The sequence below is a fragment of the Gopherus flavomarginatus genome, chromosome 1 (assembly GCF_025201925.1).
Source record: "Gopherus flavomarginatus isolate rGopFla2 chromosome 1, rGopFla2.mat.asm, whole genome shotgun sequence".
Taxonomy (NCBI): Eukaryota; Metazoa; Chordata; order Testudines; family Testudinidae; genus Gopherus; species Gopherus flavomarginatus.
The window spans coordinates 40,050,851-40,075,341 of record NC_066617.1 but is presented as its reverse complement, the minus strand read 5'-3'; the positions used below and the strand labels follow the sequence as shown (position 1 = coordinate 40,075,341).

General features: G+C 44.0%; 1 long non-coding RNA gene across 2 annotated transcripts; it reads left to right on the top strand.

Annotated features, from left to right (window-relative positions):
* Positions 1 to 4,539: 4,539 nt before the first annotated feature.
* LOC127042911 (uncharacterized) lies at positions 4,540 to 5,382 on the top strand. Of its 2 annotated transcripts, none has more exons than XR_007772097.1 (3): positions 4,540 to 4,842; positions 4,895 to 4,998; positions 5,312 to 5,382. It is a non-coding gene; the product is annotated as an uncharacterized LOC127042911 (long non-coding RNA). The 2 variants fall into 2 exon arrangements; XR_007772096.1 differs by lacking the exon at positions 5,312 to 5,382 and adding an exon at positions 5,209 to 5,296.
* The last annotated feature ends 19,109 nt before the right edge of the window (positions 5,383 to 24,491 follow it).

The following is a 24,491-nucleotide window of genomic DNA, read 5'->3' as shown; positions in this document are numbered from 1 at the left end:
CGAGGGCCGCAAAATGCCGCCCTCCCAAATCCTGGTGCCCTAGGCGACCGCCTAGGTCGCCTAAATGGAAGCGCCGGCCCTGCCTTTGGCTCTCTTGGAGTCATGACTGTCCTCAGGATGTAGTCATACTAGTACTAAGCCAACTTACATGGCTGCAGAGAGCTGATATTCCACTCAATCATATGTAAGTATGCCTCAAATTTGGCCCATAATTCCTCTGTCAACTTGAGCATATAAAAACAGTTAAAATGCTGTTTTAGCAGAACCTTGATGTCTGAACTGGTACCTCTCCAACTCCTCCAGAATAGGAGAGAATTGAACAAACAATATTCCAATGTAAAGCTTCAAATGTCACACTGCAATAGAAAAAGAGAAAAACTAATTTAGTTCATTACAGATTTAGGATTGAGCCATGCTAAGTCTGTTTCTTAAATAGTTTTCAGAATGCAGCAGGTGTTTGTAACCCTTTAATTTATGTTTGTTTGTTTTTTTTCTCCATTTTATTTGGTTTTGTCTGGCTGGTGGGTCTTGCCCACATGCTCAGAGTCTAACTGATTGCCATATTTGGAATCAGGAAGGAATTTTACCCTGGGTAACACTAGCAGAGACCCTGCTGGTTTTTCACCTTCCTCTGCAGCATGGAGCATGCATCACTTGCAGATTTAAACTATTGTAAATGGTGGATTCTCTGTAACTTGAAGTCTTTAAATCATGATTTGAAGACTTCAGTCATTCAGCCAGAGGTTAGGGGTCCATTACAGGAGTGAGTGGGTGAGGTTGAGTGGCCTGCAACTTGCAGTAGGTCAGACTAGATTATCATGATGATCCTTTCTGGCTTTAAAGTCTATGAGTCTATGCAATTTCACGAATGGTGGATATAGCAGGCTGTGGCTCAGAGCCGGCCACATGCAGTGAGCTCGTTAAATCAATTCCACCATGCTCATCCCAGCCTAGCAGCAAAGTCTAAAGGATAAAACACCTTCCAGTAAAAGTGTATAAATTAAAATGTCCCTTTCCTGGTGTGGCATTACGCCCCATATACTTCACCATAATATTATTATGATATGATTATGTCATAACTATGATGTATTTTATGCAAGATAGGTCATGTATGATATCATTGAAAAAGTTATGATTAATTGAATAAGATTATCCTATTTGTATGCATATATCATTTTGGTATCTGAAGTTAGGAATATTGTCTTTGCATTTATTACAAATGTGTTTACACCTGGGGAATGCCCACTAGGCAGAATGCAATCCGTCTAGATGGCTGGCTGGGAAGGGCTATTAGGGAGAACAATAGGTCTTAGAAAATGCTAATCTCACACCGAGGAGCCTTCCTGAGGATGCTACAAACAGCCTCTGAGTCACAGCTGCTGTGTTCCTACAGGGGCATGTGACCAGGTCATCTGTACTGGACTCCATCATAGAATACCAGTGTTTTTCCACTGAAAGGTGTGGGAACTTAATTTGGAGACAAAGGGTTCCCATCATACACAAAGGCTATTAAGGCAGGGGAGTGACATCATTGTGGTTCTTCACTAACTTTGTGTTCAAGAAGATTGCTAGAAAGAGATGAGGAACATGGACTGGACTGGGGAGAAGGGCTGAACCCAGGCTAGAGGGATTTCTATCCTGTGAAAAGAATGCCCTCAAGAATCTCTGAAAACTGCCTAAATCAACAATTAGGGTGAGAATTTGTTACTCATATCCAATTTATTTAGTATATTAGGATTAGATTGCGTTTTTGTTAATTTGCTAAGTAATCTGCTTTGAGCTGTTTGCTATCCCTTAAAATCACTTAAAAACTATCTTTTATAGTTAATAAACTTGTTTTTATTTTGTTTAAACCCAGTGTGTGGAAATAATAACTTGAGGCAGAAAGCTGTGTATATTCCTCTCCACATTGAGGGAGGGGGTGAATTTCATGAGTTTCTGCTGTACAGTTCTCTGTGCAGCACACGACGATATAATTTGGGGTTTAACCTGCAAAGGGGGGTGTGCACTTGAGTACTGGGCAGTTCCTTAGCTGAGCCTTCCCCTGCAGAGCTGATTTCAGCATCTGTGTGTAGCTGCAGCTGGTTGTGTCCCTATCTGTATGTGTGCTTGTGGGGGATTGAGGGCCTGTCACAGCAATACAGTGTAAAGGGAGCCCAGGCTGGTAGGCTAGGCAGGCTAAGTGGTACCCCATTTCCAGGTGGTACCCTGGGGGGAACCCATCACACCTGGGATCCCAGGATCTCCAGGCATCCCTGCCAGGGTAGGTTTGGTTTTAACTCTCCTCTGTGGTCTGGAGGTATTGTCTAAACAGTCAGGTCTCATTCTTATTTTCATCCCCTCCTTAGGTGAGGACAGCAAGTCCTGATCCTACCAATAAGTCCCCCTGTAGCTTCTCCCCACCCTACACTACAATAAAATGCACTCTTCCCAAGTTCTAAACAAAATCACAGAGTGGAAATTTTCTGGACATCAGCTCTTTTGCAGAGACCTCTTCCTTTCCCTCAGCAGTTGCTCTTTCAATTCCCTGGGTCTACTTGTACAATAGAACTCCTGGAATGAGATAGCAAGGCCCCTGAGGCTTTTCTCTTTTGGCCAGTATTCTCCACTGATTGGGAATGGGATTCAGTGAGAATTGGGAATGGGAATTGTTGCTGGAGGGGATATGGGGATTGTTGTAATGTGGATGTGCATGAAGAGTGCTGATCCTATACAGTGGTGGAAGGAGAATTGGTATGTTGAAAGCTTGAAGAGCTGGGAACCAGAGAGCCTGAGGAAAGATGGCTACAGGGGTGAATAGAAGGAGTAGGTCAGAGAGAGCAGCAAAGCAGCCTGGGAAGAGTTCTTAGGGTAGACACACAAGCAGAAAAAGAAAAGGCAGGAAGATGTGATGGGGAAAGGAGCATAGGTGAGGAACCTAAAGTTTACTGGGTGTTTTACAAGTATCAGGGAGTAGCCATGTTAGTCTGTATCCACAAAACCAACAAGGAGTCTGGTGGCAACCTTAAAGACTAACAGATTTATTTGGGCATAAGTTTTGTGGGTTGCCACCGGACTCCTTGTTGGTTTTGTGGGTGTTTTATGTGACCAGTGATAAGATGAAGGATTAATTCAGGAAGGCACATAACTTCATTTCACATGTACTTAACTTTTTTCAGATTACACAGAGTTTTAGTGTTATCCAGATGGACTGATATTCCATGAACTAAAGATGTTATTTCAGGAATACTTTGAAAGAAGCATGTTGCCACGCCTTATAGAAGATATTTAGCTATCAAGCGGAGCAACTTTTACTTGTAAGGATGATGTAAAAAAAATAGTAAACATTTACTAATGCTAAATTACAGCCTTGGAACATAAAGGGAAAGGCACATGGCAGGTTATTTATTATAGTCATTATCAACACTACAACTTCATAGACAGATAAATGTCTTGATCTGAGACCACAGTTGTAGCAAATGTACATACAAATATATGTGGCCCTCAATTTTATTTCACTTTTAAAATCTGGTCCTAGGTTGGCAAAAGAAAGTGAATCTCAAATCATAGTTGATTTTGTATTTGTTGGCCTTTAACTCATTTATTTTAAATACATTTACTCTAAAATTTGCACTAAAGAATTAGGGAAAAATGGGGAAAAAACCCACATTTTTTCCGAAAAAAAATAACAGAAATTTTCTGAGTTAATGATGAAAGAATGAAAAAAAAAGGGACCTGGAAACTTTCAAATTAAACTAAAATTTCTGAGATAAGTTTTGCTTAGAAAAACAGGTCAATTTCTGTCAAAAAAAAGGCTGCATTGAAAAATTGTGACCGGATTTTTAAAATACCTAAGAAGATTAGAAGTTACTTTTAAGATTTTGGTAAACTGAAGTCAGAGGAAGGTTGGACACACACAAAGGTATTTTAAAAATGAAAGGATTTGGGGTGCAGTCTTTGAAGACTGGCACCTAACTATCTAGCATCCTTTTGAAAATTTCATCTCTATTTTTTTATCTGACACAGGTTATTAAAAGCCCAACTCATTTTATTTTTGAAAATTTGTAATACAAAAATATAAGCAATAAAAAACTGAATCCACAGAGATCTTTCATATCCCAGTTGAAAGGAGAAAGCTGACAAAATGTTAACTGTATTGGTGACAATTTGTTCATTTTTAAAGAAAGACATTTCAAATTCTTAGATGAAGTGTGAAATAAACTATATTACTTTTAAGAACTAGAATCCCAGCAGAACTGCCTTCCCAACATTTAAATTTATATGACAGGTAATTTGCTAATTGACCTAGGACAAAAATCAGTAAATGAATGAAGATTTTGAGTGTTTTTTTCTTCCAGCACATAAAATATGCATTTCCAAAATCAGACAGCATAGTAGTATTTACATCACTGAAGTTCTATTAATATCTTTAGGCAGGGTATGAATGAATTCTCCCCTAACAACTAGCTGGGAGGGGGAGAGACTTAAGTAGCAAAAATGTATTTACATGAACACACCTACTCTGCCAAGATATCCAGCAGATAGAAAGGTATGCTTAGGGTATGTCTACATCTACAATTTTGCAGCGCTGGTTGTTACAGTTGTATTAGTACAGCTGTATAGGGCCAGCGCTGCAGAGTGGTCACACTTACAGCAACCAGCGCTGCAAGTGGTGTTAGATGTGGCCACACTGCAGCGCTGTTGGGCGGCTTCAAGGGGGGTTAGGGGAACGCGAGAGCAAACCGCGGGGAAGCAGGTCTCCTTCCCCGCGGTTTGCTCCAGTGTTCCCCGAACACCCCCCTCCCAAGCAGGTCTCCTTCCCCACGGTTTGTTCTCGCGTTCCCCGAACCCCCGTGCAAGCAGGTCTCCTTCCCCACGGTTTGTTCTTGCGTTCCCCGAACCCCCCTGCAAGCAGGTCTCCTTCCCAGCTGTTTGCTCCGGTGTTTTTTGAACCCCCGTGCAAGCAGATCTCCTTCCCCGCGGTGTGCTGTCGCGTTCCCCGAACCCCCGTGCAAGCAGGTCTCCTTCCCAGTGGTTTGCTCCGGTGTTCCTCGAACCCCCCTGCAAGCAGGTCTCCTTCCCTGCGGTTTGCTCCGGTGTTCCCCGAACCCCCCCTGCAAGCAGATCTCCTTCCCCGCGGTTTGCTCTCGCGTTCCCTGAACCCCCCTGCAAGCAGGTCTCCTTCCCTGCGGTTTGCTCCAGTGTTCCCCGAACACCCCCCCCAAGCAGGTCTCCTTCCCAGCGGTTTGCTCCGGTGTTCCCCAAACCCCCCTGCAAGCAGGTCTCCTTCCCTGCGGTTTGCTCTGGTGTTTTTTGAACCCCCTGCAAGCAGGTCTCCTTCCCAGCGGTTTGCTCCGGTGTTTTTTGAACCCCCGTGCAAGCAGATCTCCTTCCTCGCGCTGTGCTGTCGCATTCCCCCGAACCGCCCTGCAAGCAGGTCTCCTTCCCAGCGGTGTGCTGTCGCATTCCCCGAGCCCCCCTGCAAACCGCGGGGAAGGAGATCTGCTTGCACGGGGGTTAGGGGAACGCGAGAGCAAACCGCGGGGAAGGAGACCTGCTTCCCCGTGGTTTGCTCTCCGCGTTCCCCGAACCCCCCTGCAAACCGTGGGGAAGGAGACCTGCTTGATTACCAGAGAGGCTTCCTCTGGTATGCTGGGATACCTGTTTATTCCACGGAGGTCAAGAAAAACGCTGGTGAGTGTTTACGCCTGATGACCAGCGCTGGATCACCAGTGCTGGATCCTCTACACGCGAGTTTCAACGGGTGTATGGCCAGCGCTGCAAACAGGGAGTTGCAGCGCTGGTGATGCCCTGCAGATGTGTACACCTCCTAAGTTGCAGCACTATAACTCCCTCACCAGCGCTGCAACTTTGTGGTGCAGACAAGGCTTCAGAGTGATCAACTTTGGCTGGTGTTGGGTTACAAATCACTTTAATACTGAATGCAAGGTGCAACGTTACAGCCTATATGATTTTATAAAAATAAGCTAATGAGTGAATATAATGTAACTGGAATATGCTTCAAGCAAAAGGTCTCTTGTAAGGTATCATTACAAAGCTTATAATGTACTGAGTGTGATTATCCTATTTGTATAAATGTAACACTCTTGTATATGAAACTAGAAATATGAAATATAACTCCTAGGGCCTATTGTATTTATGCAAAGTGTGGGCCATTAATGGTGGCTTGGAATCTTGATGACTCCCATTAACCAGGGCAACTGACTGGATGGCTTGGTTTGCAGGCAGGCCTTCCTGTGAGTCAGGCTGGGAGGAATGAAGGCTTGAAGTCTTTTAGTGACACGTGATCATGTCACCTGAACTGGAATTCATCTTTAACCTGCTGTCTTTCCATTGAAAAGAAGGGAGTGGGAATCCAGAGAGGGACAAAAGGATTCCCACCTTATGCAAAAGATATATAAAGGGGTGGAACAGAACAAAGGGAGGAGAGGAGCCATCATGAAGAATCCCCTAGCTACCAGCTGAGCTGGAACAAGAGCTGTACCAGGGGAAATAATTGTGCCCAGGCCTGGAAGATGTCCAGTCTGAGGAAAAAACTTACTGAAGCATCTTTGAGGGTGAGATTATCTGTATTCAGTTTGATTAGACATAGATTTGTGCATTTTATTTTATTTTGCTTGGTGACTTACTTTGTTTTGCCTGTTACTACTTAGAGCCATTTAAATCCTACTTTCTGTATTTAAGAAAATCACTTTTTACTTATTATTTGACCCAGAGTATGTATTAATACCTGGAGGAGCAAACTGCCATGCATATCTCTCTATCAGTGTTATAGAGGGCGAACAATTTATGAGTTTACCCTGTATAAGCTTTATACAGGGTAAAAAGGATTTATTTGGGTTTAGACCCCATTGGGAGTTGAGCATCTGAGTATTAAAGACAAGCATGCTTCTGTGAGCTGTTTTCAGGTAAACCTGTAGCTTTGGGGCAAGTAATTCAGACTCTGGGTCTTTGTTGGAGTAGGTGGGAGTGTCTGGCTCAGCAAGACAAGGTGCTGGAGTCCTGAGTTTGCACGGAAAACAGCAGCAGAGGTAGTCTTGGCACATCAGGTGGCAGCTCCAAGGGGGGTTCTGTAATCTAACCCGTCACACAGGGGTAGTGAAAGAACAACGCTTCCTTAGCTCTCGTCCTCTAACGCCCCTAATCTACCTGTGCTACATTGATGACATTTTCATCGTCTGGGCCCATGGAAAAGAAGCTCTTGAGGAATTCCACCATGATTTCAACAATTTCCATCCTACCATCAACCTCAGCCTAGACCAATCCACACAAGCAGTGCATTTCCTGGATACTACTGTGCTAATAAGCGATGGTCAGATAAATACACCTTATACCAGAAACCTACTGACCGCTATACTTACCTATATGCCTCCATCTTCCATCCAGGACACACCACACGATCCATTGTCCACAGCCAAACTCTAAGATACAACAGCATTTGCTCCAACCTCTCAGACAGAGACAAGCACTTACAAGATCTCTATCAATCATTCTTAAAACTACAATACCGATCTACTGAAGTGAAAAAACAGATTGACAGAGCCAGAAGAGTACCCAGAAGTCACCTACTACAGGACAGGCTCAACAAAGAAAATAACAGAACGCCACTAGCCATCACCTTCAGCCCGCAACTAAAACCTCTCCAGTGAATCATCAAAGATCTACAACTTATCCTGAAAGATGATCCCTCACTCTCACAGATCTTGGGAAACAAACCTGTCCTCACTTACAGACAGCCCTCAACCTGATGCAAATACTCACCAGTAATCACACACCACACAACAAAAACACTCACCTGGGAACCTATCCTTTCAACAAAGCCCAAAGCCAACTTTATCCACATATCTATTCAAGTGATATCATCATAGGACCTAATCACATCAGCCACGCCATCAGGGGCTCATTCACCTGCGCATCTAGCAATGTGATATATGCCATCATGTGCCAGCAATGTCCCTCTGCCATGTACATTGGCCAAACCGCAATGAATAAATGGACACAAATCTGACATCAAGAATCATAACATTCAAAAACTAGTAGGAGAACACTTCAATCTCTTTGGTCACTCATTAACAGACTTAAATGTGGCAATCATGCAACAGAAAAGCTTCAAAAACAGACTCCAATAAGAAACTGCTCAACTTGAATTAATATGTAAACTAGATACCATCAATTTAGGCTTGAACAGAGACTGGGAATGGCTGAGCAATTACACACATTGAATCTATTTCCCCAGGTTAAGTATCCGCACACCTTTTTGTCAAACTATCTGAAATGGGCCATCTTGATTATCACTACAAAAGGTTTTTTTTTTCTCCTGCTGATAATTGCTCATCTTAATTAATTAGCCTCTTAGAGTTGGTAGGACAATTCCCACCTTTTCAAGTTCCCTGTATGTTTATATATGTCTCCTTACTATATGTTCCATTATATGCATCCAATAAAGTGGGCTGTAGCCCACAAAAGCTTATGCTCAAATAAATTTGTTAGTCTCTAAGGTGCCACAAGTACTCCTGTTCTTTTGTTGGTACAGACTAACACGGTTGCTACTCTGAAACATGTTATCAGTGTTGTTGTCTTTATTGTATGAATAAAGGGGAGGAGAACTGTGCTTAACCTGTCCCAAATGAGGGGGTCACCCTCAGCTGAAAGAAACTCGCTAAGCCAGGGACTCGAATGCCAGAGCCCTGGTAAAATAAGGCAGTGAGGGATGACAAGTATCCCAGCCAGGAGGGTCTCAGGTCTAGTTTATCCTGTTCCTTCCCACTATTCAAAGATAGAGTTAGGCTCATTAGGAGCCTTTGTTATTTTAAGTGCTTAAATTAGAGCTGGAATCACTTACTGTGAGACAGTGTTTCTGTCCAGCCTGCTAAAAGCTGAAAACCACTAAGACCTCACCATCACTAAGAGACTGACCTGCAGAGTTCACAGCAGTGAAGCAGGTGGTAGCAGAAGGTAACTGACAGTCAGGTGGCGGGAGTGGCAAGCTGTTACCCAGCAGGAATGGAATGAGCACCTGGTGGGGGGGCCAGCAGAGAGAAACTGTGGCAGGTGGAGCAGGCAGCAGAGAGGAACCATGGCTGGTGGAGCATCCAGCCAGAGCAAGTGCTCAGATGGCAGAGCAAGCAAGGTACATTCTTCCCCGGGTGGGAAGTGAACTCACACAGATGCACCCCTGAACCCTTGGTCCTCACTGACCAAGAACAACCACTGTGAGTGAGGTATGGCGAGGGAATAGAGTGGCACACAAAGGGAACTTTTGGTTGTAGAATTCAAGAACATGAGGCAGAAGGCACTGCCCTACGCACTCTGGGGTGGGTGTCCTGCTCACAGTTTTTTGATTATTAATCCTGCTTGTGGCATTTTCCCTAATTAATGGTGAGTGACTTCCCTCCTTTCATTAAAAGTTTCTTTTCTACACTCAGAATCTGTGCTTGCAAGTGGGGAAGTATTACCTCTCACAGGCACCCAAGGATGATGTGTAATTTTACAAGGTTACTGGGTGGGGGCTCGAGCCCGTTCTGTATTGATGGAAAAGAGCCCCTAGATATTAAAACCGACCCTGGTTGTTACTAGCTCCACCTGGCAGAAGAGTTTAAAAAAATCTCCTCTTTGTCAAGATTCATCCCAGTAAGGCAGCTCTTTCACTTCCTCACCATGCTCTAGTAGGTAGGTTCCTAGGGAAAATGCTTCTGTGGGGCGATTTTGGGATATGAAGTCAATTACACTGTGATGGATTATTAACATTCTGCACTTTGGGGATGGAATCTGATTTCTACACAATTCTCCTAGCCAGACTGATGAGCCCAGCTCCCACACTTTCTACAACAGACCCTGGCACACTGCCTCCTTCCTCTTCCATCTGCCGCCATTCAAACAGGGTCTTGCATCCCACCACCCAGTTATGTCTTCTATTGTATAGCCTGTGCAGCATTGGACTGCAAAGCACCAGAGCCCACCTATTCAAAGAAATAGGCATCTCATTTTTCTGAATGGATTTGAGTCTAGAATTTGGGTACATTTAATTATATCAAGGATAGAGGTTTTATTCTAGTTCAGCCAATTCACCCATCCTCAGAATATTCCCCTTCTGTCACCAGGGGCTCCAGCTTTTTTGTCACCCCAAGTGATGAAAAAAAAAAACAGAAAAAAGAAAAACCCGATAGAACTGTCGCTGAAGGAGGGCCAGTGCAAGGAAGTTTCATGCCCTAGGTGAAAGTTCCACCTTGCTCCGCCCACCAGCTAACACCACCCGCTACCCCCCCCCATGGCAGCTAACCCCGCCTGCCATGGCAGCTAACCCAGCCCGCCACCACCCCACTCGGGGAGCCCCCACCTCCCCGCAGCAGCTACCCCCCCCCCGCAGCTAACCCCACCCAGTGAGCCCCCCCTCCTGACAGCTAACCCTGCCCCCTCCACAGCAGCTAACCCCACCCAGGGAGCCCTCCCCATCTCTCCTCCGCTGAGCATGCTGGCGCCGATCTAATTCTCCTCCCCTCCCAGGCTCACGGCACCAATTGGAGAAGAATTAGAGTGGGGGCTGTGTGCTCAGTGGAGGAGGCAGAGTGGAGGTGATCTGGTGTGGGGAGCAGTTCCCCTGTGCAGCCCCCCGCCCCCGTTGCTGTGGGTGGCCCTCCCCACGCCCCGCCTCCCCAGCTCACCTCCACTCCACCTCCACCCCTGAGCGGGCTTTTAGGCGCCCTCAACCACTAGGCGCCCTAGGCAGCTGCCTAGCTCGCCTAGTGGTTGCACTGGCCCTGCGCTGAAGTGTCGCCAAAGAAGAAGAGAGGGAGTGAAGGAGCCGCTGCCAAATTGTCACTGAAGACTGAAGCAGAGCGATTGAGCTGCCGCTGAAGTGCCGCCAAAGAGGAAGAGAGGGACTGCTGAAGGATCCACCGCTGAATTGCCGCTGCAGACCTGGACTTGCTGCCCCAATAATGGATGGAGTGTTGCCTCTTTCTATTGGCTTCCCCAGGCACCTGCTTCCTTCACTGGTGCCTGGAGCTGGCCCTGCCTATCACTCCCTATCTCCGAACTCCAGGGGGTAATGTTCAGGTTTCATTTTTCATCCTTGCTAACCACAACATTGATCCCCTGGCAAAACTTGCATTTCAATCACTGAAGAAACAAATAAAAACATAATTTTTTTAAAAAAGAAAAAGATCGATTTTTCTGCTTTTCTGGAAAAAAGCAGTGAAACAGCAAACTCTCTGATATTTTCTTTGTGTGCAAAAACTTTCATCAATTCCACACAAGATTAATGGCATGTGAATCACCTTCTTTTTAATGATAATTTTACAGGGATATTTCTATAGTCCTATTTCTAATTAAAGAATGCTGTTGGTGTGGGGAGGTGTGGGGTGAGGGGAAGGGATGTGGTGTGGGTTGTATAAAGCATTCCAAACTCTGCATCCTGTTCAATACATACAGACTATAAAAAATTTAAATAATCTTAATAATCTTCTTCCTATAGTAAGTGGTTTTACAAAACATTTCCAGTATTTATTACACTAAACCTATCTTAAATTCTCACTCATCATAGTTTTTAGCAATAAAAAAAGAAGGAAATTTGCTGGCCCATTTGGGTCAAGGGGATATTGAACATTGCTCCTATATTCTATTGCTTTTCTCTCCCCTCCGTAGTAGCCAGATCCTTCTAAAATGATGGGAACATTCTTAGAATGATCAACATTACTCCAGAAATTGTGAGGCCATCAAGTCTAAGCATCTCCTTACAGCAATGAAAATCTTTCAGCTTAATTAGTTATCCTATGGATATTTCTCTATAATCTCTCCTCTGTTAAATCCCTCCTGACATCTACAAGCAAAACCTCACTGCCTTGGAATGAACCAAAACTGATTCCCTGTGACTGATCTCACCAATAAGCTTGTTTTTAACAAAGGCCCTTAGATATGACAGTGGGTTTGTGCCATGGGGCCTGAAGATAAGTACAGTTCCCAGATCAGGGCCCTCTGCAGTATGCAGATGCTTCATCTAGCAATGTCTGTTATATTAATTTCAGTCTGCTTCACCTATTTATGCCTTTCACTTGCCTGCTGCTTGCTCTACCAATAATTATAAGCAGCAGATAATGGAAAAGGGAAATTTTGTATAAAGCAGATATAAATAATTGATGCTAAAAATTATTAATATATTTTTGTCATTACTCATAAAGATTTAACTCTGCGGTTTATTAAGCACCTTATTATTTTAAGCTCATATATAATGAGTTTAGGACTCTGTCTCTGTCTCCATTCAGTTTATCAGAGCCCTACACTCATTTTTATTCTATTATTCTTCCTTCGTTAATTACTAAACCCTCTCGTTGCACCAACTTATCTAGGAAGACACAGTTCCTGTCTCAAGGAGTTTATAGTTTAACTCAAACACAGACAATGTGGCTCCGAAAAATAAAATGATGGTCCACCCCAGTGTTCCCTCTAATTTTTTATGTCCATGTGTGGAATGAATTTTGTTATGTGAACCAATATGGAGGTGATGTGTAGTGGGGGTGGGGCCAATGGGTTCAGAGTGTGGGAGTGGGCTTAGGGAAGGGGGAGGAGGGTTGGGGTGCAGACAGGTGAGGGCTCTGGCTTCAGGTTGGAGATGAGAGGATTGAGGTGTGGGAGGGGGCTCAGGGCTAGGGCAGTGAGTTGGAATTTGAGGGGATGAGGGCTCTGGGGGTGTAGGCTTTGGGTTGGGGCTGAGGATGAGGGGTTCAGAGTGCATGGGGGGCTCAGGGATGGGGCAGAGGGTTGGGTGCAGGGGGTGAGAACTCTGGCTGGGGGTGCACTCTCTGGGTTGGGTTTGGGGATGGGGATTGGGGGATTGGAGGGTTGGGGCTGGGGATGTGGGTGGGGGCTCAGGGCTAGGGTAGAGGGTTGGTATGTGGGGGGATGAGGGCTCTGGCTGGGGTGTGGGGTCTCTGGATGAGGGGTTACGGGTGCATGACGGGACTCAAGGCTGAGGAAGAAACATCACAATTATCCAAATGATTGAAAGCATATTCAGTCAAATATTTTGCTATTTGCATATTTTAAAGAAACCCACAGCCTTATTTCTGTGGAAGATCCCTTCAAATTACTACAACATCATAGCATGACAGGCACATTCAGCTACAAAGATGAGTGCATTGGCAGGATGTTTCTGATAGTACCGTCAACAGTGAAATGGTTAACAATGTTGGCATTTAAATTACCATAATTGGGCTTCAAAATTAACTCCCCATTAAGATGAATGGAAGCCATTTACAATTATTTAAGTCCTATTGTTCCAATCTTTCTGTCTGGATTAATAAAGCCAACAGTTGTATGCACTTATATTGTTAAGTCTATCTTCACAACCAAATGTAATTAACATAAATAAAAACCTAGGATATGGGGAAAAAGATGTACCAGGAGAATTAAAATTCATGGTTTTTTTTCCCAATTACAGATTTCTGTTGTCCAGTGTCATCACTTGTGTCATACAACATTTGCATTAGTTCACTACTTAAAAAGAGTTATTTAAAGGTTGAAAAGCAAACCTGCATAGTTACAAAACTGCAGGTAAGAAAAATACCTATCTATGTATTACAGATGACCAGTTCCGCTCTTGTCAGCTAGATCAGATTTCTGTAAAGCATACTACATAGGACTAGATTTTCATTCTATCCAGAAATTGAAGCTGGTGCACAATTTGACAGCTTGTTTATTACAGGGTACAGATTTATGGGAGCAAATGACATTAATGGTTTTGAGGCTGCAATGGCTACCTATTCTGCACCAGATAGAATTTAAAATGTTGGTTTGACCTTTAAAGTGCAGAATGGGCACATCCTTGGTTCTGTTACCACTCCAATAGTTCCAATAATTGTCCAGGGGAGCTGAGTCAATGTGGAGAGAAGAGTAGTAACTTACTGCTGGTATAGGCCAAAACACATTGGTACTTCACTCCTCCTAGAGCAAGGAGGAAGCAAGGAAGGACTTGTGACTCAGAGTTGCTTGTCTGAATAACAGGGTTGCGTCTAAAGTCACAACCTAGCCCTTATATGTTGGTGGCAGGGGCCATCTCTGAAAATAATTTTGCTCTTTTCTCTGTGTTTCACTTCAGTTCTTAGTGTAGGGCAGTGTTTCCCAAACTGGCCTGGCCCAACAGGGGCTTTCCCTGAACAAGCAGCATCCCAAGTTTGGGAAACAATGGTGTAGGGGGATATTTTTATTTTAGTTTTCCTTTGTTTATTCTTCACCTCAGAAGTGGTCTGTCTGCATGTGTGTTTCTCTTGCTCTGCTACTGCTGGAATGCATGTTTTATGTTGGCTGAACTCATTGTTCCATTACAATCATTAAGGAGAAAATGTCTTATCACCCCCATTAACAATTGTCTTGGTTTCTGTTCTGTTTGTTTCCTTCATTAACCCCAGAACAGGCTGACACTATTTTATTATGTGCTTTTAATAACTTTTTTTCTCAGTCTGTCATGGTATAAACCCCCTCTCTGAACCTTAGCATCCAAAAGATGGGGTACCGGCATGAATTCCTCTAAGCTCAATTACCAGCTTAGTACTTGTAGCGCTGCCACCAACCAGGAATTCCAGTGCCTGGTACACTCTGATCCCCCCAAAACCTTGCCCGGGGACCCCCAAGACCCAGACCCTCTGGATCTTAACACAAGGAAAGTAAACTCTTTCCCCTTGTTGCCTCTCCCAGGTTTCCCCTCCCTGGGTTACCCTGGAAGATCACTGTGATTCAAACTCCTTGAATCTCAAAACAGAGAGGAAAATTCACCTTCCCCCCTCCTTCTCTCTCCCGCTCCCAGACTCTCCCTGAGAGAGAAAGTAATCCTAACACAGAGAGAAAATTAACCTTTCTCTTCCTCTTCCCTCCTTTCTCCCCACCAATTACCTGGTGGATCCAGACCCAGACCCCTGGGGTCTCATACCAGAATAAAAAAAAATCAGGTTCTTAAACAAGAAAAGCTTTTAATTAAAGGAAGAAAAAACAGTAAAAATTATCTTTGTAAATTTAAGATGGAATATGTTACAGGGTCTTTCAGCTATAGACACTGGGAACACCCTCCCAGCCTAAGTATACAAGTACAAATTAAAATCCTTTCAGCAAAATACAAATTTGAACTCCTTCCAGCCAAATACACATTTGCAAATAAAGAAAACAAACATAAGCCTAACTCGCCTTATCTACCTAGTACTTACTATTCTGAGCACATAAAAGCCTGTATCAGAGAGATTGGAGAGAAACCTGGTTGCACGTCTGGTCGCTCTCAGAACCCAGAGAGAACAACAGCCAAACACTAACAGCACAAACACAGACTTCCCTCCCTCAAGATTTGAAAGTATCCTGCCCCCTGATTGGTTCTCTGGTCAGGTGACAGCCAGGCTCACTGATCTTGTTAACTCTTTACAAGCAAAAGAGACATGAAGAACTTCTGTTCTGTTAACCCTTAACTATCTGATTATGACACAGTTATATGCAGTCAGAGTATATAAATTTCTATTTTATTACTATTTATTTGCCTTTTCTTCAACCTGCTACTCCATTTTGGTAGAACCTTCACACCTTGCTTTCGAAGATACATCTCCCCATTCTGTAAGTATGGCCTCCATTCCTTGTCTCCAGATGTATAACTTTGCAATGGGGCTATTTACCAAGTAATCCAAATTACTCTATATTACTGCCCTGTCCTACTTGTCAGTATTTGCCACATGCCTAATCTTTGTGTCACCTGCACATTTTATCACCAGTGGATTTACATTTACTTTCAGATCATGGATGAAAATGTTGAATAGCACTGGGACCAGTATTGATCCTTGTGGAGCCCCAGTAGAAACACTCCCATTCAATAATGATTCCCTGCTGATGGCTAGTTTTTTGAGATTTATATGTATTACAATAAAACACAGAGGGGTCAACTAAGATCAGGGCCATTTTGCTAGGGTTTGTACCTAAACTTGAGAGACAGTCCCTGCCTTGAAGAATGTTCAACCTAAATAAACAAGAGAGACAAAGGGTATCTCTATTTTACAGATAAAGACCTGAGGCACTGAGAAAGTAAGTGATAGTCACACAGGAATTAATGTTCTTATAAAAAAGGAAGAACCCAGAAACCTACAACTGAGATGACATATCAAAAAAATCAAACAACATGAGGTTTGTAAGAGCTGGCAACATATTAACTAGTCTGCGACACTCATCTGTCCTGTTGACTACAAAATTGTCCAAATAACTGGTATATATAGTCTTTAGATAGTGAAACACCAGGAACAATTATTCACAGCACCCAAAACTTTGGAGGATTCATATAAAAGAATTGTGGGAAATACCCCTGACTAGTTCTCAGTTCTATTATTCAGAGATAATATGGTAGCTGCATTCTGCTGTAACACAAGTTAAACCTTCTATTTTTCAGACTTTGGCAAATACGTTCTAACACAAGATGGCACTGAATGTTACTTAGCTTGTCCCTTTTAAGCCATCTGTTCTGTTTCAGTATACTTACAAAAAGAATGGAATTTTTAATATAATCCTAACTCCATGGACTTTAATAGGAATGGAACCAATATGCTGCTGTCGAAATTAAATAGAGGGCTATAGAAAATATTCTTAAAACATGGAAAGTTATAAAGAATGACCTCCCTGCTATAGATTTCTATAGGGTGATTTAAAAATTCTTTTGAAATTTTAAAATTCTCTACAAAATTCTCGGTCACTTTTCCGTGAACGAGTGAGGAGGGAAGAAGAGAAGTGGAGGTAACGTCTTTATTAGACATTCTTCATATTTTTTTATTCTCACTGTCAAACAGATCGCTACATTTTCTCACTTATTTATCTGTGACACCTAAAAATACTCTGTGTTTAACTGAACAGTTTAAATAATTATTTGTTCAAAAAGGAAAACATACAGTATTATTTCTAACTTTCATTAAAATGTGCATATACATACATCGCATTACAAGCTAGGGAGCAAACTTTTCTACAAATATGAGGGGGACGAGCTTTTCAAAGGCACAAGTGGGCATTAGCACCCAACTCTCAGTGACTTTCAATGGGAATCGAATGCTTAAGTCCCACCTGTGCCTCTAAAAGCCTTCCCCCTATATTGTAAATGTTATTATATTCAAATATATGTGGCTTTTATTGGGAAATATATGATACAAAACTTTTCACATTAAAAATGTCAAGTATACAAAAAAATAATAGTTCTGGTAAAGGTGTGAAATCTATAGCCAGAGCCAAACTAGTAAAAAAAATAATAATTACACGTTCAAAGTAAACAAACAAACAAAAATACATGATAAAACTTAAAACTCCATCTTGGACCATACAATGTCCTCAATCAACAGTAGAACAGCAACTGAGATGTAAATAGAATTTTCTAGTGTAGCACAAGGGCAGCTTTATATGGCCTTAACTTTTGATCTACTGGCATTTTGCCATCCTTCAAAATTCATGGGACAGATTTTCAGCTGGTGTAGATTAGCATAGTACTATGGAAATCAATGGCGCTACATTGGTTTATAGCAGCTGAGGATCTGACCCCCTGACTCTCCAGATGCTCAGTTTTTCCACTTTTTTTTAATACTGAATCCCCCAAAAGAAGTGTGTTTTAACCAACAGTGGAGAGATTTAGAAAAATATTTAGATCCCATCTATACTGTAAAACCATCTGTACACCTGCATCTGAAGAAGTGAGCTGTAGCTCACGAAAGCTCATGCTGAAATAAATTTGTTAGTCTCTAAGATGCCACAAGTACTCCTGTTCTTTTTGCGGATACAGACTAACATGGCTGCTACTCTGAAACCCCTCTGCACATAATTACAGCATTGCCATTTCCAAATGTTCAAACCTCACAAATCCCCCAAAATGATGAGATTTGCTTAAAAACCATGAGATTTAAAAAATAATAATAAATGTTGGTTTCTTTTATTTGTCTCCTCTTCTTTTTTTTTTTTTTTTTGAGCCTTTCAAGTGCAGTTGAGTCATTTTTTTAAGCTTTTCTCCATGATCATGAAAGCCAGAAAATTACTTTAAAAATGAAAAAAAGAAAGAAAGGTGTAATTCTCCCATACTCACAAGGCCCAAGGAGATAGGACCTTACCAAAAAAATCAAACATGAGATTTGTGAGAGCAGGCAATACATTAACTGGTCTGTGACACTCATCTGTCCTGCTGACTACAAAATTGTCCAAATAACTGGTTTTTAACATAGCAATATGTCAATTGTCCCCCGGGGAATGCAGAATTCTGGGAGCCCTTGAGTCTTTTTCTTCCACCCTAGCTCAAAGTCTCCCTTACATTCCACTCTGGGTTACTAGCTGCATAGCTTCAATAAAGCCACTCTGTCAGGGTCTACTCTACCTACTATTGTCCCTCAAATCTTTCTGAAAGGAAGGTTCTCTTTCATTAGCAAGAAGTCACGGGCAGGCAGGCACAGTTGTAGGAAGGCTGTACTGAGCATGCTTAGAAACCATTGATACATGGTGAAAGGTCTAAGGCCCTGTCTACGCTGGCAAGTTTCTGCCCAGTAAAGTAGCTTCTGCGCAGTAACTCCTGAGGTGTACACACTGCTAGGAAGACAGTGCGCAGAAACTGCATAGTTGTAGCACCCTGACGAGAAGTGTAAAGCTTTCTGCGCCAGAGCTACAGCGCTGCAGCACCAGTGTAGACACTGTGGGGATTACAGAGCTGCAAGTAGCCTCTGGGAGGTGTCCCACAATGTCTGTTCTCATCTCTATGGTCATGTGTTTGAACTCTACTGCCTTGCCCTCAAGTGACCAACAATCATCCCCATCCCATAAACTCCTTTGCAAATTTGAAAGTCTCCTTCCTATTTGCTTGGTGATGTGTGCAGTGGTCTCAGTGCATCTTTCCAGATGACCATGCCTGCTCCATGCACCAGGTGATCCCCCGCTTGGAGTAATGACAAGGTGCTGGAGCTCATCAGTATTTGGGGAGAGGAGGCTGTCCAGTCCCAGCTGTGCTCCAACTGTAGGAATTATGATACCTGTGGACAGATTTCACAATGAAAGTGAGCTGTAGCTCACGAAAGCTCATGCTGATAGAAAGTGGCCATGACCGGGACACATTGCAATGTAGGGTAAAAGTGAAGGAGCTGCAGAACGCCTACCACAAGGCCTGGGAGGCAAACCGCCACTCTGGAGCTGTGCCCATGAGCTGCTGGTTATACAAAGAGCTGGATGTGATACTCGGTAGTGTCTCCACCTCCACTGCGAAGGCCCCTGTAGATACTTTGTTGGCTCACGTGCCAGTCGAGAGTGGACCAAGCCAGGAGGAGGAAATCTTGGACGAGGATGTGGAGGGGGAGGGGGACCCAGATGCAGATGATGACTCGAAGGCCAGATATGCATGCAGCCAGGAGCTCTTTTCTACCCTGGAGGATCCTAGCCAGTCACAGCAGTCAGATCTTGGTGAAGTGCAAACAGGAGAGGAAGCCCCTGGTAAGTGGATCTGATTTGGGGAATTGCTGAAGCGAGTTGTTGGGGACAGGAGGGCTGCAGAAAGCAGTCTTGTATTCCAGTGCATGAGTCCTCTGAGTGGTGGAACAGGCTGTTGATTGACTCCCTCACTTCACAGGAATCTCCCTCGGAGATCTCCAGGAAACTCTCATGAAGATACTGGGCAATATGCTGCTGCAGGTTCCTTGGCAGAGCTGCTTTGCTTTTCCATGCCACTATGCCGTCACGGGGCAGGAGGGGGACCATTGCTGCACACAGGTGAGCCGCATAGGTGCCTGGGCGGAAGCCATAGGCTTGGAGAAAACCCTCCCTTGAATCCCTGATCACCCTCAGCAGCAAGATATCTTCTATAATGATCACACTGTAGAAAGACCCTCCCCCCGCAGTACTGTCTCTCCCCAAGAGCCATGTGCTCACTGTACAACAGGGTCAGGGAAGAGTGATTTACCCAGCCCCTGTGGCTACTCACCATTTTGGGGGTCTTCTGGGTCATGTATGCTTTCCTGGGGTCAGCCAGTTAGTGACAGGTGTGTGAGAACTGGCAGTGTTTTAAATCACTGAATCGGTGGTCTGTGTGTTGCAAACAATACTGCTTCTGTAAAATGTTGCATTTAAACTTCACAGAGGTGACCTTGGGAGCCTAGCCTCCCTCTTTGTTATCAGCGGCAGAATGGCTGCACAGAATTAGAAGGTGGCCAAGAAGAACTAAGGAGGACTTTCTGCATAAGGTTATGATGCACTCCGCCTCTGAGAAACAGGAATTGAGTGGCAGGATAGAGAGAAGAGGGACCAAAAGGAGAATGCGGCACACCAGAAATAAGCCACAGAGTGGCTCTTAAAAGTTATGGAGTGCCAAGCGGACACGCTCCAGCTGATACTAGCTCTTCAAACAGAGCAGCTCCGTGCCCACCCTCCCTGCAGCTGCTGTCACAAAACTCTTTTCCATGTGCCCCCCAGACAGCACCAACACACTGTTATCAACCTCCTGGTTCCACTCTCTACTCACAGCATTCCACTCCTCCCTCCTCACAGTCCAGCACTGCAGACTCCCACTACCCACTGCAATTAACACCCATCCCTCTGCAGTTTGGCCCTGGTGAAGTACAGTACCCGGTGCACTGTACTCCAAAGGAGAAGGTTGGATATGATTCCTGGACATACACAAATCTTTAGCCATCCCAGGATCCCTCCTCCTCTTGAGCCCTTCTCTTCCCCTATCCCCCTCCCTGCTGATGTATTTTTTCATTTGACTCTCTCCTCCGGTTGTTGTCTTTTAATAAAATAATTGTGTTGATTTGAAAGCAATCTTTATTCTATTAAGTGAAAGCAAAAAGAGCCCTGCAAAGCAACATACAATTCTGCTAAGTCCCCTTATTGCATCGTCTGCACCAATCCCACCTCCTAGCATTACAAGCACTGCACTCCCGAGCATAGCAACAAATATTAGTGGCTTTCAGCTTAAAATTGCTGCCTCAAGGCATCCCTGATCCTTATGGCCCTGTGCTGTGCCCATCTAATACCCCTGGTCTATGGCTTTTCAAACTCAGCCTCCAGACTCTGAGCCTCTGCAGTCCAGCCCTGAGTGAGCCTGTCATGGTACAATTCCCCACTCTGAACCTTAGCGTCCAAGAGATGGGGTACCAGCATGAATTCCTCTAAGCTCAATTACCAGCTTAGAACCTGTAGCGCTGCCACCAACCAGGAATTCCAGTGCCTGGTACACTCTGGTCCTCCCAAAACCTTGCCCGGGGACCCCCAAGACCCAGACCCTCTGGATCTTAACACAAGGAAAGTAAACCCTTTCCCTCACCGTTGCCTCTCCCAGGCTTCCCCTCCCTGGGTTACCCTGGAAGATCACTGTGATTCAAACTCCTTGAATCTAAAACAGAGAGGAAAATGCACCTTCCCCCCTCCTTCTCTCTACTGAGAGAGACAGTAATTCTAACACAGAGAGAAATTAGCCTCTCTCTCCCCCTTCCCTCCTTTCTCCCCACCAATTCCCTGGTGGATCCAGACCCCGTCCCCTGGAGTCTCACACCAGAATAAAAAAAAACAATCAGGTTCTTAAACAAGAAAAGCTTTCAATTAAAGAAAGAAATAACAGTAAAAATTATCTTTGTAAATTTAAAATGGAATAGGTACAGGGTTTTTCAGCTGTAGACACTGGGAACACCCTCCCAGCCTAAGTATACAGGTACAAATTAAAATCTTTTCAGCAAAATACCAATTTGAACTCCTTTCAGCCAAATACACATTTGAAAATAAAGAAAACAACCATAAGCCTAACTCGCCTTATCTACCTAGTACTCACTAGTCTGAACTTATAAGAGCCTGTATTGGAGAGATTGGAGAGAAACCTGGTTGCACATCTGATCCCTCTGAGCCCCCAGAGTGAACAACAACCAAAACTAACAGCACAGCACAAAAACTTCCCTCCCTCAAGATTTGAAAGTATCCTGTCCTCTGATTGGTCCTCTGGTCAGGTGACAGCCAGGCTCACTGTTCTTGTTAACCCTTTCCAGGCAAAGAGATATAAAGTACTTCTGTGCTATTAACTTTTCTTATCTGTTTATGACAGAGCCCTTTACCCTTCCCTTCACAAATATTATGGAACATACAGCACATGACTATAAACATAGGAATATTGTCATTGGCCAGGTCCAGCTTCCCATACAGGCATCACCAGCGGGCTTTGAAATGGCCAAATGCACGCTGAACAGTCATTCTGCACTTGCTCAGCCTGTTGCTGAACCGCTCCTTACTGCTGTCAAGTTGCCCCGTGTATGGCTTCATATGCCACGGCATTAAGGGGTAGGCAAGGTCTCCCAGGATCACAATGGGCATTTCATCTTCCCCTACAGTGATCTTCTGGTCCAGGAAGAAAGTCTGTGCTTGAAGATTCTTGAACAGGCCAATGTTCCAAAAGATATGTGCATCATGCATCTTTCCGGACCAGCCTGCATTAATGTCTGTGAAACACCCACGGTGATCCACAAGTGCCTGGAGAACCATTGAGAAATATCCCTTGCAATTAATGTACTCAGTGGCTAGGTGGTTTGGTGCCAGAATTGGAATGTGCGTGCCTTCTATCGCCCCTCCACAGTTAGGGAAGCCCATTTGTGCAAAGCCATCCACAATGTCATGCACGTTGCCCAGAGTCATGGTCTTTTGGAGCCGGATGCGATTAATGGCCCTGCACACTTCCATCAACATGAGTCCAATGGTTGACTTTCCCACTCCGAACTGGTTAGCTACTGATCAGTAGCAGTCTGGATCAGCCAGCTTCCACAGTGCAATCGCCATGCACTTCTTCAACAGCAGGGCAGCTCTCATTCTCATGTCCTTGCACCACACGGCTGGGGCGAGCTGATCACACAATTCCATCAATTTGGCTTGCTTCATCTGAAAGTTCTGCAGCCACTGCTTGTCATCCCAGACGTTCATCACGATGTGATCCCACCACTCAGTGCTTGTTTCCTGAGCGCAAAAGTGGTGTTCCACTGTGGTAAGCACCTCCTTGAATGCCACAAGCAATCTTGCGTCATAGCTACTACACATGGTGAGATCAATGTCACACTCCTCTTGCCTTTGTAATCTAAGGAATAACTCCACAGCCACTCATGATGTGTTAGTCAGAGCGAGCAGCGTACTGGTCAGCAGTTCAGGATCCATTCCAGCAGCCCAAAAGAGGCAGAGTGCGCAGTACACAAACCATTGAAATATGGTGCCAAATGTGGATGGAAGCACAGGGATTGCTGGGACGCAAAGCAACATATCACGGGGCAGTGGGACAGGACCAGGATGCCCTGTGATCCCCTTTGCCTTCCCACAAGTCCTAGTGGCAAAAGAGAAAGAGGTGCTCTGTGAGATAGCTGCTAAGAGTGCACTGCTCTGAATACCGCTGCAAGTGCCACAGGTGTGAACACACTATTGTGCAGGCAACTGACAGCAAACAACAGCGGTGCTGTAACTGCCGGTGCTGTAACTTTGCAAGTGTAGACGTGCCATTTGGTAGCAGTCTGGGCACTACCTTGTATTTCTGGGACCCACCTAGCATTCCCTGCTAAAACCTGACTTTCTTTCTCCAGTCCCACTCATCATACTACAGATTCCACTTGCATTACCTTTCCAGTAGATACCCCACTGCTTTCTGAGGAAGGCAAGAAAATGGGACAATGTGTGTTGTTTACCTTTCCCTATAATCTCAGCCCACACTTGGATCCTGTGGAGGTAGCTGACAACTCTCTTTCATGCATACACGAAAGATCTGTACAAGAGAACACGACTGTGTGCAGATCAGGATAATTCAGCCCTTTGTGTGCTAAATAGGCAGAGATCTGAAACCAGTTTAGTGACTTGAAGTTACAACTGACCTTTCCTGGAAATATTTTTGCTTTTGAGACACCTCCTCGACCAATAAATAGACAATAGGGAGTTGTTTGGTTACATGGATTAAAATATCTTTCTGCTAAACCAAGATCTAAATGCAAAATCCAGCACTCAGGGATATCATGTTGATTTGTGACACTCTGGAGGATTTAGGGTCTATAAACCTAATGTGCACCTATCTGTGACCAATATTATCTTGATCCTGTAGTTTCCATGTTACTTTCTATTTCAGAACACCATGAATGAGAAAAAGACAGAGAAAAAAACACATTATTGTTGGAATTGCCAACCCCCGTTTGTTGTCTGGATATTGAGTATTTTCATTGCAAGCTACCTTTAGGATAGGACCTAGCCTTATTGTTTGCATGTGAAACACTAGCTTACTCTTGGTTGCTAGATCAATAATTAATAAAGACAGTAATTAATAACAGAATAGTACTCAGCCCTCCTGGAGGATGTTGGTGGATCTGCCATCTGCCCTCTCTCCCATGCAACAAACAATCTACCTCTCTTCTTTGCATTTCCTACTTCATTTGAAAATCCTGTCAATGGCATACCTAGGGCATCACACAGTGCATCATGATACAGACCTGTTCCCTTTGAAGGCCAAAGTAGTTTTGATGCTGATT